The 17,161-nt window shown below is 40.8% G+C and overlaps 1 protein-coding gene across 3 annotated transcripts in view; it reads right to left on the bottom strand.

Moving 5' to 3' along the window:
- Window positions 1-17,161, bottom strand: part of LOC121878214 (ras-related protein ced-10-like) — a 140,352-nt gene that overhangs the window by 55,005 nt on the left and 68,186 nt on the right. For all 3 annotated transcript variants that reach the window (XM_042384293.1, XM_042384295.1, XM_042384292.1), the window contains exon 2: window positions 8,533-9,565. The gene's annotated coding sequence lies outside the window, so the exon portion shown is untranslated. The remainder of the gene's footprint in view (window positions 1-8,532; window positions 9,566-17,161) is intronic.

Below are 17,161 nucleotides of genomic sequence, written 5' to 3'. Positions count from 1 at the left end.
AATTGCCAAAGTTCACCCAGCATATAAAAAAAATTGGGGATAAAGATCTTTTCAAAATTACCGCCCCATATCCGTCCTACCAGCCTTAAGTAAGATACTAGAAGCGAGCATGTAGTAGACTAAATTCCTTCTGCAGTCAATAACATCCTTACAGACTCTCAGGTTGGATTTAAAGCTAAAAGGTCAACTGAGAGTGCTTTGCTATCCTTTACTAATGACATCTTAAACTCCTTTGACCTCTCTAAAACCTTTGATACTGTCGACCATACCATCCTCCTGGCAAAGCTTGAACATTACGGTGTTAGGGGCCTATCCCACAATTGGTTTACCTCATCTCTCTCTAATAAGAAGCAGTATGTCTGCTATAATAATCATAAATCTGAATCCTCACCAATCTTGTATGGCGTCCCTCAAGGTTCCATTCTCGGCCCTGTACTGTTCTTGTTGCACATAAACGATGTAGTCCACCAGCACACTCAGCAAATACAACTTATTCACCAACGATAGTAATCTCCATGCCAGCAACTCAGATCTCCATTCCTTGATGAGAACTATGAACACTGAATTGACCAAAGTCAGGACCTGGGTAATACGTAATAAACTGACCTTAAACCTCGAAAAAACCCACTACACGATCTTTCACAGAAGAAAACACCTACCCCCAGATTTGGACCCCCTGTACCTTGGAAATAGTCCTCAAACGTGAACAAAATACTAAATACCTTGAGGTTGATGATGATGAGAAACTTAGCTGGAGAAACCACATACAAGCCTGTCACAGTAAAGTCAATAACCAGTGCAGTATCCTGTATCACACTCCTCAGTCACTCTTACAGCCTCTGGCTCTTCAAAAACACATCCCCTAATTACTGCACAAAAGAGAATTGTGCAGACGATAACCTACTTTAAAAAAAAACTGATCACACTAACGAACAATTTCCTAAATAAATTAAAAAAAAAATCAAGAATATTAACACCGGTGTGCTCAATTTGTTTACAAATCTGTCATCATTTCATTGACATTAATTATTTCCAGTTCCGAAACAATCAGAAATACAACTTTTAAGACAACCCCCTCTCCCCCATGCGCTCCTCTCAGTCCCAGACCTCCATAAAATATCAAGGTGTGAAACATACCCCCACCCATTCGTGCTAAGACTACGTACCCTTCCCTTAAATCATCTCTTAAAAAATATCTATTGTCTAAGTATTCCTATTCTTGTAATACTTACTATTATATTCATGCTTATATTGTACCACCAAAACCATTATAATCATAGATTGTCATGATGATAGATAGAAACTACCATTGCAATAATTATAGTTGCCAACTAGACATGAAACTGACAGCTCTATCCTCATGTTCCACCTTAATACAGCCCATGTTGTACTGCTTCCCTCCCTTATCATATTTATGTATATCAACACCACTGTAAAATGTGTATATACTTATAATATAAATCTAAAAAATAAACAAAATAAATAACGAAGTGATAACCGTGGCAACATTCTGTTATGTTCTTACTACCACCATTCCAGAAGATACTAAATATTACACAATACTTCCTTGAGAAAAATGTACAGTATATATCAGGTGCCTTCAAGAGAGCTCAGGCTCACAAATGGCTCAGCCATGTTAATATTATTATCCACTCTGTACCCGTGTTTTTCTGGCTAAATAAACGGTTTCAATATCAATATCAGAATTACAGGAGTAGGGCACCACCTACTTGCTCTATTACTCTACTCATCTAAATTTGTTCATTAGCAACTCGAGCTACATATTCAATGCTGTGGTCATGTACACCATCATCTTAACCTGCCCAGTGTTTGTCCAGTCTTGTCTTCTTTGTCTCACAGGTTAACAGGCTTGGGAGACAGGACACCCGCCCACCTGCTGAGGTAAGCTGTTCCACACGACCGCACTACGCAGCTAAAAGTGGTTTTTATCTCAGCTTTGTGTGTGGTCGTGTGACCTCGGCTGTCATGTGGGGGTCACTAAGACGTCATGTGGGTCATATCTCTTCCTTGGTATATCCATCATGTTAAAGGTCTCTTATTATATCCATCAATATCCTGCCTTAATTGTCTATGGTTCTGACAAGGAATATCCAGTAAAGTGTCCGAATAATAATAATAATAATAATAATAATAATAATAATATAACCTCAGAAATTCCCTCACACTAGACTGCAAAAATATTAAATATAGATGAAATTATGAGACAATACCCTTTTACAGACGCGCGCGCACACACGCACACATCTGACTGAAATGAAGATAATTTTGGTGTAATATCTAATAGCAAAGTTTGACTAAGTTAAGGTTTTGGTGGAGGTACACTACTGACCACAACACGGCACCAACCAGTTCAAGGGTGTACCTCGTATACTACACCCCAATATGGTCATCTACGCCTTTTTTTTTCCCAACATAATTTGATATCTAGTTGCCATATAGGAAATATTTGAATCACACATCAAATTCACAATATACAATAGTAAAAGTAACGTAATTGACTAACGAAGGGAAAACTGCCTTGTTAAGTGACTTGTGCTCGGGTAGGTGAATGTGGGGCATAGTTTCAAGGGTTATTCATCCTCCATATTTGTTTACACAGATACACTCCGGGTAGTGAGAGGCATTTAACGTTTCCGGGGAGCTGTGACATCATCCCTCCCAACGGCTAAGGCGAGTGACGTCATCCACCTTCCTTCCCTCCCATGTTCCCACAAGTATAGAAATAAACCGGATAACTAATTAAGATATTTTTCTTCTTCTTTATAATAATGTTTCTAAACCAGATCGGATATGACGACCAGTATCGCTTCCTTAGCAGGGGGGGGGGGGGTCTGACGGTAAGATCATCACCGCCTGTAACACACTAGGGTGAGTTACCGGTTACTATTTATACCCTCATACACCGCACACACTGGCGCTGGAAATTCTTAATACCAATGAATAATTTTCCACTTGGTTTCTTAGGGAACTGATATTAAATATGATAAATAAAAACAATACGAGTTAGCGTTTCAAAAATCTTCACCGGGAATCGTCAGAGGAAGTTAGATAACAGTGATATAAGATATGTGTCGAGTGAAGCAGGTGTGTGTGTGTGGGTGTGTGTGTGGGTGGAGGAGAGGAAAGAGGTGGGTTCAACTCTCAGCTTATCCAGGATATCCAACACATCGCTTGACACCCACTCCTCCAGCGGCGACCTTTCCTAAAACCCACATGTTTAAGAGGTCATGTCAGGGGTCACGCACACACCTATCATATCAGATACAGTATATGGGGGGATCGGTGGTAGAAGCGGTACCGTTCTTGCCTCGCACGCGAGATGTCACGGGTTCGATTCCCGGGACGGTGGAAGTTGTTTGGATTTACTTCCTAGACCTCATTAGTCCCTGTTCACCTACCAATAAAGTAGGTATCTGTTGTAAGTCGAAAGTTGCGAATTCGTATTCGGGGACAAGTTGTTGGAGCTTCCAATAACTTGATGACATAAACCACTAACTCTTCAGGCTTCTACGCCCTAACTCATGAGACAAAGGCAAGCATGAACTTAGCATGCTTCCCTGTTGGGCGCTGTAAACGCTTCTGCGCTTCACCTTACACAAGGATGTAGGGGAGTGCCCAATAAATAAAAAAAAATACAGTATATGAACCTAAACTGAAAGCTGACACGAGTACCGATAATTAAGCCTGGGAAACATTACTGACTGATGTGGGTAATTAACAAATAACTACTGATTGAGCTTTAATTAACCTTTGTTTATTCTGACCCAAGACTTCGGTGATAATTCCTTTATTATATTTTTGTTTTTCAAAACATATATGAACACAACACGTCTGAGTAAACGTCATAAACTATCTTCAATCAAGGTGCCATATGCTAACTAATCAAGATGCCATTAGGTTAATTAATCAAGGCGTCACCAGGTTAATTAATTAAGGTGCAATCAAGTTAAATCATCAAAGTACCATCAGGTTAATCAATCAAGGTGCCATCAGGTTAATTAATCAAGGTCCCACCAGGTTAATTAATCAATGAGCCATCATCAAGGCTTGAGGATCGGTGACCACGGCCCACACACACTAAATACTTTCAGGTAATGTGTACACGATGCAACTGAATTTCCTTGGGGGTAGCGAATACGAAGGATGAATAACAGTACCAGCCTATGTGATAAATCCCAAACCCACTCACCTGTATACGGTACTCACGAATGTTTACACACACACACACACATCTAGTCATATAAATATCAACAATATTGGGATTTAAAGAAATATATTTATTGAAGGTCAATTAATTTTGAGACGAAGTGAATCTGCAATGTTTTTGTTCAGCTAAAACGAAACTCCATAAATTGGATATTTTCATGTCGATGTGGTGGTGGTGGTCGGGTGGGGGATGGTGGTCGGATGGGGGAGAGGGGGTTGGCGGTCGGATGGGGGGGGAGGGGGAGGGGGGGAGGGGGTCGGATGGGGGGAGGGTGTTGGTGGTCGGATGGGGGAAGGGTGTTGGTGGTCGGATGGGGGGGGGGTTGGTGGTCGGATGGGGGAGGGGGTTGGTGGTCGGATGGGGAGGGTTGGTGGTCGGATGGGGAGGGGTTGGTGATCGGGATTAGGGAGTTGGTGGTCCGGTGGTGGTGGGGTTTGTCGGTGTGGTGGTGGGGTGGTGGTGGGGTGGTGGTGGTCGGGTTGGTTGGTGGGTGGTCGGGTGGTGGGGGGTTGGTGGGGGTTGGTGGGGGGGGTTGGTCGGTGGTTGGGGGGTTGGTCGGGTGGTGGGGGTGGTGGGGTGGTGGTGGTGGTGGGGGGTTGGTCGGGTGGTGGGGGTGGGGGGGTGGGGGGGGTTGGTGGGTTGGTGGGGGTTGGTCGGGTGGTGGGGGGGTTGGTCGGTGGTGGGGGGGTTGGTCGGGTGGTGGGGGTTGGTCGGGTGGTGGGGGGGTGGTGGGGGTCGGGTGGTGGTGGGGGGTTGGTCGGTGGTGGGGGGGTGTGGTGGGGGGGTTGGTCGGGTGGTGGGGGTTGGTCGGTGGTGGGGGGTTGGTCGTCGGTGGTGGTCGGGTGGTGGGGGGTTGGTCGGGTGGTGGGGGGTTGGTCGGTGGTGGGGGGTGGTCGGGTGGTGGGGGGTTGGTTGGTGGGGCTGGTCGGTGGTGGGGTGGTCGGGTGGTTGGGGTTGGTCGGGTGGTGGTGGTGGGGGGTTGGTCAGGTGGTGGTGGTGGTGGTGGTGGTGGGGTGTGGTGTGGTGGTGGTGTGGTGGTGGTGGTCAGGGTGGTGGTGGTGGTCGGGTGGTGGTGTCAGGTGGTGGTGGTGTGGTGGTCGGTGGTGGTGGTGGGGGGTTGGTGGTGGTGGTGGTGGTGGTGGTGGTGGTGGTCGGGTGTGGTGGTGGTGGTGGTGGGGGTTGGTCGGGTGTGGTGGTGGTGGTGGTGGGGGGTGGGGGGGTTGGTCGGGTGTGGTGGTGGTGTTAGTCGGGTGTGGTGGCGTTGGTGGTCAAGTATCTCCTTACTCAGTGATATGATGTATAATTACACTTCAACTGCTCGTAGTTCTATAAGCAAGTACAAAGAGGGTTTCATGCAAAAGCAGTTCTACACTTTTCACTTAATTCACTGTAAACCAAACACTCGTCTTATCTTAAACTAAAATGATAAAATTTTTTCACCTATCTAATTTTATCGATGCAATATGGTTGAGAATTAATGTACGCCGCTTCCTTCACCTGGTAGCGTTATGCTGTCATACGTCATAACCTCACCTGATGATTCACCTGTATATTATTATTATTATTTCTAAACCTAATGACAATTTTCATTTCTTTTGAACTCTTTAAAATTTCTTTCCTTCATTTTGTTCTTTCCAATTTTTTTATTTAATTTTTTTATACATTTTCTTTCCATTCTATCCACTATTTTTTTGCCTATTGTTGTTATCTGTTCCAACACAAACAGAAGAAACAGAAAAATAAACTTAACCGTTCGTAAAATTGTGCAGATGGATCATTAGTCAACAGCTAAGAACCTGAACAGACTAAAAAAGCAAAAAAAATAAAAAGAGCAAAGACTTGAACAGGTAAAAAAAAAAATCTAACTATGCCCTGTACTTGGCATTATGAAGTCCTTATGTTCTCACAAGGCAGTAATTAACGAGATCCTTTCACAGAAGACCCAGTCAACCGAGATGTCGTTAACATACAGAACCTCTTAAATATTTTTTTTTACCACAGCCAAACTCTTATAATTTCAATGTGCGTCCCGGCAAAAAATAAAATCAAATAAATAAAAATAAAATCTGGTTATGACGTCAATGAGATAGTTTTACGAGTCGGAGTGAAGCAGTTCCTAGAGTCGACTTGATGATGATGGTACACACAAACAAATCCAGAGAGTTGCTTTACTTCTCCTCTTCGAAGCTGGAGCAAAGCCAAATGAGACACTACACCGCCATCTGTGGGTAGTGAAACGAATAGTTCAGAGACTTGTTTAAGCAGTACAGAGCCTCGTTCCAGAAGCTTAAGAAACTTTTTCCAGCAGCTCACTCATTCCAGCAGTACAGAGACGCAGGCGTGTAAAAGACTAATGAGCGCGATTTTCCACCAATCAACGATACACTCTGGTGCTTCGTTGCATAACAGATGTAAGCACTTAATACTAATTCTATTGCGGTTACTTCGTAATTAACGAGCCATCTCCACTAATCAGTCAATTCTCTGTTGGGCGTTAAAGGCAGATTAGCTACTGGCCATGCATAAGTTCACAAACATTTGAAGCCTCGATCTAAACGTCTTGTTGTACTATACCTGTGTATTCTAATGACCGTGAGAGAAGGGGTCATCCACATACGGCGGGGTTTCTAACGTCAGAGCAAACCCTCTATATAACTGGTAGTACGTGTGCCCGGCTGTCCCATGAACTATATATACCATGACATACAGTAATGGCACTCTCCATACATGTAGAGGGTATGTGAACACGGGAGTATCACAACTACAAGAGACAGCAGCAGTGCCATCATCCTACACGACACGAGCTCAACAAGGTCACTCACAGCTGCAAGGTGAAACGATCTTCGTCTAAACAAAAGATACATTGCACTACATTACACCTTCAAGGCTTCTGGGCTCCCAACAACTGTATCTCGAGCTCGGTTTATTAAAACGTATAACATTCTTAGATATATATATATATATATATATATATATATATATATATATATATATATATATATATATATATATATATATATATATATATATATATATATATATATTAGATTTATTCAGTACAATCGTCATGTATTCGTCTGCCGAATTCAATTAGAAGCACAAGGAAAATCACCAGACAAGACAGCCCACCATTGTACTGATTGTGGTGATGGAGAAAACCGGTCAGGGAGTTTGATTTGTTGAACAAAACAAAACACGCATTGTAGAACAAAACGGGCGCGTAAATAAAAAGTAAAAGGAATTGTCGAACAAAGACAAAACGGGCATTGTAAACAAAAACTAAAAGGTATCGTAAACAAAATCGTCTCGTTCAAAAACAAAATCGCATCAGAGAACAAAAAACAAACGAATCTATCCAAAACAAAATCGCATCGTAGAACAAAAAACAAGGCATCATCGTAAAATAAATCACAGAGGCAAAGCGGTTTCACGTAAAATATCAGACAAAATAAAAACCTAACGAGTCAAGATTGCAGTCTGGGAAGCTTAGTGAAAATGAAAGCATAAGAAGCTTAATTAAAGATAAAGTTTGAAATGGTTACTAATAATTATACTGAAAACGTCAAGCTTCCGTCATGAAATTCAGGTGAAAGTTTCCGCCTCTCAAAAGTTTCGTTTCTCATTGTAAAACAAATTGAAGACTATCCTAAAGTTTGGACCCCAGGAAGATTAGCCCTTAACAGCTCATCTATCCTTAAGATTAACCACCATAACCTTAACTTAACCTAACAGTAACCCAACCTAACAGTAACCCAACCTAACAGTAACCCAACCTAACAGTAACCCAACCTAACAGTAACCCAACCTAACAGTAACCTAACTTAACAGTAACCTAACTTAACAATGACCTAACTTAACAGTAACCTAACTGAACAATGACCTAACTTAACAGTAACCTAACCTATCATTAATCTAACTTAATAATAACTTAATATAGCCTAACAACACTAACTTATCAATAACTTGACCTTACACTTACTTGTAATTTTACCATTAACCTAACATGAACCTAATATAACCTAACCCAGGTAACATTAGGGCGTTTTATCATCAGTTGAAAAAAAGCTGGGGGGGGGGGGAGGCGGTTTAATCTTCAGGTTACTCTAGAGTTGACAACCTACCTGACCACTAGTGTAGAGGCAGCAGTGAGGCGACAGTTCTGCTCTCACCACCACAAAATGTAAACAAACACAATCAAGAACGAGCCACCTTATTTATCGTTTAATTGTCGTCGTAAGATGACCCTAACTTACCTTCACGTACAGTCTAATACTTTATCATTAATAAATACCAAATGTCCTTACCTCAAGATATAAGAATATATATCCACCAAATGCTGCGGTGATGTTAGAGAGAATATATATATCCAGGTGTTGCAGGTGTCAGTTTATATATCCAGGTGATGTAGAAAATAATTTTTATATATCCAGTGATGTGTGGACAAACGAGTGTTTTTATCCAGCAGATGCGTGTAGGTCGTCGATTTCCCGCCCAGACTACTTCTTGCTCCTGTTACTCGCTTTCACAAGGTAGATCTCATTGTGGCCCAGCTCTGTGTGCCGCTCTAAGCTCTCCCTGCTGATTTATATGTACACACACACGTTGATTAACTTATATTTTAATTAATGTTTATTTAAGGCTCGTATATTTAAGGATTATTTATAAGGCGTTAATACAGTCCTCTGGCTACTTTTTCTGGAGTACAATTATTTTTTCTTCTCTAAGTACACTTGTATACACCACAGGAGATGTAGCACACTTTAGTACACTAAGGATACCACTCTGGGACGAAAAAGTACACTCAGGTGAGTTAAGACACTGCTGTACGATAACACGACGTGCGCATACACAAGAGGTTCACTGACTAGCACGACGCAGTCTACACCTTATCACACTCGAGAAGATTACAGCACACGCAATGTGGCTTCAGAACACCAGCACGCAAATCCACAAACAGCCAGCGGAGGATGAGCGCGCACTCATCAAAAGCCGTAATGGAGGGGAGGCGGCGAACACTAGAAACGTTGTTTAGAGGAAGGGGCGGATCATGAGCTTCGCCTTACCCACCCACAGCTCACGTTACGCTTGCTCAGCTGGCACCGTCGTCTCCGGGCCTCTTCCTGCTGCCGGAGGAGTGTCAGGGAGGAGGTTGTGGAAGAGGCACCACACCTCTACTATCCAGGACACTTTTTTTTTAACGCTGGCTGTACCAACGCACACGACCCCTTCTCGACGACGCCAGTTATCACACGCTCCTACGACGTCTGCTATACCACGCACGAATCTTTACGCCTGCTGTTACCACTGCCCATGTATAATTCGTCTTCAGCACAGCCTCTGTAAAGATAAAGAAAAGTTAATAAGCTAGAAATGGCCTGTCACACACACACACAAGTCTTCCTGGTAAGTTGTACTATATCAAACATGTGTGCATCTCGAGTCAACCTTGACACAAACCGGAGTACTGTACATCTTGACAGTGAACCTTGGGGTGTATGCGTGTGTGTGCGCCATCTGTTAATATTTAAGTCTGTACCAATCTTAAAATCTTAACCATAAAGCACAGTAACACATCCTAACACCCAACACCCTTAGTCGTATCTTTGCACTGCTGTAATATAGAACTGAACCTCTACTGTAACTGCAATGTTAAGTTCTGTATTAATATAAGGAAATAAGAACCATGAATCAAGATATATTTTTTTTCACAATTTAAATCTTTATATACTGTACTCTGAAGTTCTCGCCAGGGCACCGCCCGTCCACCTTACCTAACCTTTACAGTTACGGTTAATAAAAGCGGTCAAGTGCAGTGCCGGTCAAAATACCCCCTTGTGTACGTGTATAGTTGTTTAGAGCGACAAAAACAAACGATAACATTATACAAAGTTCCTCATTTAAGTGGAGTTTCTGAAGACACTGTATCGGGGTTCAGATATAGTGTTCTTGTTTCTGAACCTGTAGAATGAACTGAACACAGCAGGTTCATTCTGGTCCCAAAACCGGATATTTGGCCGTCAGTCACCCACACACTTATTATTGCTCGTGCGCTCTCTCTCTCTCTGTCTCTACATAACATTATCAATGACCTATTATATTTATCATCATCATATCATCAAGCATTCATTATCAATAGGTATTACTTAACTGAGGTCCAGTATTATATTTAATGATAAAGAGGAAGAGGAGGAAAGAGAAAGAAGTAGGAGAATGAGGAAAAACGAGAAGAAAAGAGGAAGAAGGAGAAGAGGAGATATAGGAGGAAAAAAGAGGTGAGAGAGGAGGAAGAGGAAGGAGAAGAGGAGGAGGAAGGAGAAGAGGAGGAGGAATGAGAAGAGGAAGGAGAAGTAATTAGTTCAGTAAGATGTCTTGAACCTTGAGTGTAATGCCACCCCATCACACACACAAACCCTTCACTCTCTCTCACACACAAACCCTCCACTCTCTCTCTCTCTCTCTCTCTCACACACACACCCCCTTCACACACACACAAACCCTCCACTCACACACATACAAACCCTCCACTCACACACACAAACCCTTCACACACACACACACACAAACCCTCATACAGACACACACAAACCCTCCCCCTCCCTCTCTTACTTCCGGCCGGGACTCCTATCACAACCTTCTACGGCCATACCTCTTCTGCTCTCCCCCCTTTGCTCTCCTTCCATCCCTCCTTTCATTCTCCCCTCTCCCTCCATCTGTTTCTTAGTATCAATACACCATCTATCATTCACGTTCCTTTTCTCTACATTCTAATCCACTGAATTATGTCTCTCGTATGTATCTAATCCACTGAAGTATCTCTCTCATAAGTAACTAATCCACTGAACTATTGTATGTATTCTAATCCACTGAAATCTCAATCTCTCTCTCTCATCTTAACACGGTGAATATACGGTCTTTTACCCTACGTAATATAAACACGGTGTATAAACAACTCTCTCTCCTCCATATTCAAACAAGACCTTTCCTTATTTTTATTTTATATTTTTCCTTCATGTTCTTAATTTCTTCTTCGTCTTCTTTTTTTTTTCTTCGCGTTGTTCATTTCTTCGTCTTCCTCATGTCTTCCCTTCTTCAATGTCTTCCTCATTTTTCCTTTATTTGTACTCCTCTTTCTTTTTCTTCTTGTTTTTTTGTCTTTATTTCTTCCTTCTTGTAATACACTCCTACTCTCCCGCCCCTAAAATCCCAACATATTAAATTATACACACCGCCTCCCTCCCTATCTTTGTATCTCCATGTGCTTAATTATACACACACAGGCTTGTCAAAACATTTCCTTCCTAACATTCTAAACATAACTAAATCATTCTCTCACACAATCTAACACCATCTCATTCTTATAACATTCCCCTTCCAATATTTCAAGTCGTCATTCATTCCTCCATTCTCCCTTTCTCTCTCGCACGCACGCACACATTATTATTATTATTCCCCTTAAGACTTTAAAATGCGTCATTCATTCATTCATCTCTCTCTCTCTCTCTCTCTCTCTCTCTCAAAATAATGTTTTCTGTGATGAAGTTTTTGCCGATTTTAAAACAGATAAATTAATGTCTATTTACCGGCTCTTCGCCAACTAACTAATCGCCAATTGGATTATATTTACTGGCTCCCCGCCAACTAAATAATCGCCAATTGGATTATATTTCCCGATTCCACACCAACGCATGGCCAATTGGATAATATTTACCGACTCCCCGCCAACTAACCGCCAATTGGATTATATTTACCAACTCCCCGCCAACTAACCACCAATTGGATTATATTTATCAATTCCCCGCTAACTCATAGCCAATTGGATTATGGTTTATTATACATTTGTTCACAGTATCATTAATTATCGTTTCTCATCATCAACGTTCCTCACCATCAAGTTTATTCACCATCAACGTTTCTCACCATCAACGTTTCTCACCAACGTTCAGTAATAATTCACGTTCATTCATCATTCATCAAAGTCAGAAATTACAAAAAACTAAACATGATCATTTATCAAATCCCCAATTTCAAAAGGATTAAAAAGTACTGTTTTAAAATTCTCTTTTTTGTCCAGGTAATCAAGTTTTTTTTTCCGCAGTTCATAATAATTTCCCCTCACCGGTATGTAATTTTTAACTATGTTTTCTTTCACAGTTAACTTAAATTTCCCCCAAACTTAATTTTCCGAAACATACATTAATTCAGTTTTTCCAGTAACATTTTCATGAGTAATTAATTTCTTCCCTAATTTAAAATGTTCCTAACTTTTTCCAGAGACAATTAATTTTCCCTATTTTAATTTTCCCGGATATTTTAAGTACTATACCCTTCTCTTAAGTTTCTTCCCCGGCAATTATTTTTTTCCCCAGGCAATGTAAATTTTCTCCCTGTAAACATTTTTTTCGTAATAGAATTTTTCTCCAGCCAACTTGCGGTTTTTTTTAATATAAATTACTTTTCTCACTTAAATACTATTTTTCGATTTTTGTATTCTGACAATTTATTCTGAAATAGATCTGACAAAACAACGATGGATAATTAAAATAAACATTACATCAGTTCTTAAGTCAATTGGAATAAATGTTAAATTAGTTATAGTTAATAACAGTAAACAAAACACCCACGTCTTCCTTTACACGATTGTCCTCGCCATGATATAATCTAACACTGACCGGCAGTAATGTGGCAATTGAATAAACATGTCAAGCGCGATAGTCATTATCTTTCATCTATAATCAGCTGGTCGAGGATTTTATAGCCCAGACGACACGTTAGGGACTGTGGATATAGCCCACTGTATATACTAAGCCTTAGGTACACCAGGTCTGGCCGGCACTGCACTCGAATGCCTTCACTTCCCAAAACTGTAAAGCTGGGTACATATTTACAGCTGGGTGGACTGAGTGTGTCCCAGGATCGAACCAGCTACCCTTAGGACAGGAGACGAGCACTATATCCACTCAGCCACTACACACCATAAAAACTGAAATACAAGAGGCGAAATATATCAAACCCCAGACACAGGGTCCAAACTATTGTCACACCGGGTGTAGCAAACACTCCACACAGCCAATCACAACACAGGTATATCAATGCGAACCTTCCTTATTGGCCGTCGATCTCGAGTGATTGGTTCAAATATGAGGTGTCGTCGTAATCATGAACTCACCTGATCACCCGTGGCTAGCAGTCAGTGGCCCTTCATATTAAACGGATACATATTTAGGTAACCACCATCCTAAATACTACAAAATCAGTATCTTTATCCAACAGCTTTCTTATATGCTATCAGTCAGACAACTAAATACGTTATCCCCAGTATACAGTCCTGATAAATTTCCCTCGTCACCTCTGGCAACATCTGGCATATATTAAGGGTTCATGTACAGTATATAAAGGTTGTATTGATGTTTTAAGATTATCATTATTTTTCCTTCCAGGTTTCTTGTTTGTATTATATTTACTTTGATTTATTTATTTTTTTAGTGCCGTGTGTTTGTAACGGAATGAGAAGTAACGTCGTCCACAGCTATTAACCAATAACAGACGACTCAAATAGATGCCAGAAGTAGTGAGAATTTCAACCGCAAGGCATTCCCTACAAAAACACCTTACGTAAGCAGCTGATCCAGTACAATATGTAAATACTGTAAACTCGGCTTCACAAAGTTAACATCGTAAAATTCTTTTCAATATTTATTACGGTTGGTTCACCACACACCCGCAACACAGGTGGGGTTTACAGTGGTTGTACACGGGAATTAAAATTTGTAGTAACTGACTCGCTGCCGCTATCTGGACTGATCCATTTTACTCAATACCGTAAACCAGTCATTATTATCGATCTATTTCGCCTAATAATACCAATACACTATAAATGTCATCTATCAATATTCATCTATATCCATTTATCTATCAGCTATAAGTTTCTACACGTCACAGGAGCAAACAATTAAGAAGGGCGTCAACACTGCTCACCTGCCTTATATCTTATCTCAACAGCTGATGTTTTACAGGTTATCAACCACAAGCTCTCTGCCTCACCCTCAGAGCCACAAGTCGTATATGTGTGGTTTATGACGTCTATAATATGTCTTGTAGCTTTTAGTTCAATCATTTTCACCCAAAGTTGAATAACTTTAAAAAGGACCACATGAAGATTAGTCCCCCAGCTAATTTCACCTGATAAACAGCCTAACGCTACCTTGAGAAGTTAGATTAAGTAGGTTCATAAGGGTGGTTGATTTTAAGATGAATTTATGCGTTTCATATCCAATCGCAGTAATACTGAAATGTGCATTTCGAAGGTGATATCAAAAGTGAAATAAATTGCTGTATTCCTCGGACCGATACATCACGAGGACTCCCGACACCCACCGACACCAAATGACACTATAAGCCAGTTTTAAACCATTCAACAAACGTCAAAACGCTAAACTGACATGAAAGATCTTCTTACTGGGCGCTGTGAACGGATAGTAGAGCAGCTTACCTCATGGGGTGGTCACGTCTCGAAGCGTGTTAACCCTTGTGAAAAGACTGGACAAGAACTAGGAAGGTCGAGATGTCATGTTCGACTACACTGTATAGCCTTGGTTATATGGTGTAAAGATACAAGCCCGCTCATTGTCACGCCGAGTAACGTCAAACAGCCTGAAAAATGGATAATTCTGACGTAGAGCCTCAGGGAAAATACTAAATAAACTGAAGAAAAACAGCACTTTAACTGAGAGCCCTCGACCCAAGCCTTGGCCAGTACAGGACTATATCCATTCATGTAGTCACCAGGCAAACTATTAAACGTGAAACCTTAGAACAAAAACACCGATAGAAAACCTTAAGAGCGTATCTAAATGTCTGAAAAGCTCTCTTGCGGTTATTCTATTCGGTGAAATGGGTTAAAACTGTGTGACAATGTACGAGCTTTCCAACAATGGCACAATCACTGCCTCCACGTTCAAGAATTTCCTGAACCTTTTACGACATTACCCGTTATCACTTCTCTATTTCATTACGGCGAGTCACCCTAGTCTACCCTGGTCGTATCACTTTAATAATTCAGCGACGTGATATCATTAGTTTCGTCCAGAGTTCATTTACAATCGTCCCTTTGACGTGAACGTGTCAAATCGGACTCTCCCAAAATCCCTCGCCGAAGAAATGTTGGAATGAATAAAACGACACAGCCAATGTTTACACTCACCAGAATGTCCCACTCCAACAACTCAAAACAATTACTCTTTACTATTACTTTCAAAAGAAATCTAAATGTACTTGATATTTCCACAGGCATGTTTAAGTACATTTTATGAACATCGTTTCAAGGTACAACTGCAGCGACTTGTACGACGGGCAGGAGTGTCGGACATTATGGTCGTTTTCTATTCCAAATTTCACTTCCATTAACGTGTTCTACCGATATCGTTCACACTAATATCGTTCACATCAATGTACAGTATATCATTCACTCTAACATTGTTCACATCAGTACACAGTATAAGCCTATATAGTTCACTGACATCGTTCATATCAACATACAGTAATTTCGTTCACCATAAAATTGTTCTTGTTCACTTACACCAGTGCCGCGCGTTACCAATAAGTACGTGAGTGAGTGAGTTTCTCCAGTCCACGTTAACACCTGACGCTCAGACTATTTTTTTTAAATAAAGTTAAAACTGAACATAAATTTCTAAGTGTTCAATGACCCCGCACTGCCGTTTACCGTAAATCATAGCGGAATAATATTACGATATCGGAACCTGTAGACAAGACAAAATTCCGTTATAGTTAAGATTTTGTTTCTTCAAATTGTATCGGCCTCATACGTTCCGATATCGTAACATTAATCACGATATCGGAACATTAACCACAAAGCGAAACATTAACCACAAAGCGGAACATTAAGCACGCTGCTCATCATTAACTCGAAGACGCTGGGTAACTTCAAATATAGGTTGGACGGATATATGAGCGATAGGGGTTGGGTGTAAACGGGGCTGCCTAGTATGAGCCAATAGGCCCGCTGCAGTTTCCTCCATTCTTGTGTTCTTACGTTCTTATATCGTAGCATAATCACGATATCGGAACATTAACGACTTGGAGAATAACTTACCTAAGAGAACTTTAATCCACCAGGGAGATAACGATAAGATAACGAAACATGAACCACTAGTAAGAGAGACTGTACGAACCTCATGAGAAACAAGTGAATATCTGTCCATTACACCCTCCTCCTCCTCCTCCTCACCACCACGCGTCTTGACTACCCCGGCGCCAGAAACGGACTTTATGTCTTGTATAATAACCGAACACGAACTGGCTACCATAATAATAAGGATCTTCACTGTAATCTGTATATATTTCAAGATCTCATGAGCATGACTAGTACGATTTTTCTACCTAAAATAATAACTTGAATATACCGTAAACTGTATTTAATTCAATATTGCGTTATCATAACCCTACCATAATTATCAACTTCTGTACAGTTTTTTCACAATACAATTCACTGTAATAACTTAAATATAAACTGTATTTACTTCAATATAGTATTATCATGACTGCACAACAATTATTATCTGCTACAAAAATTTCATAATCCAAAAATAATTTAAATATAAACTGGATTTATTTAATTATCTTGTTATCATGGCCCTACTACAATTATCTATGATGATTTTTCTTTCATACGAGTACGTCGAAATTGATAACTGCACCACCCTGAACCTATATTTAGAATTCTAAGATAAGGAAATCTTAAATACGATTACAATTCCACAAATGTTATCATTGAAGTGAATAGGACAATTCTTTTATGGGGTGTAATAGGATAGTGGAGAGAGAGAGAGAGAGAGAGAGAGAGAGAGAGAGAGAGAGAGAGCCGCCAATATTAGGTAATGTTATACTGGACAACAACAATTTTTCTCACAGCCG

The sequence above is a fragment of the Homarus americanus genome, unplaced genomic scaffold, assembly GCF_018991925.1.
Source record: "Homarus americanus isolate GMGI-L3 unplaced genomic scaffold, GMGI_Hamer_2.0 scaffold45562, whole genome shotgun sequence".
NCBI classification, from domain to species: Eukaryota; Metazoa; Arthropoda; class Malacostraca; order Decapoda; family Nephropidae; genus Homarus; species Homarus americanus.
Note: the sequence above shows the minus strand (reverse complement) of the source record. Positions and strands in the feature narration are given on the sequence as shown.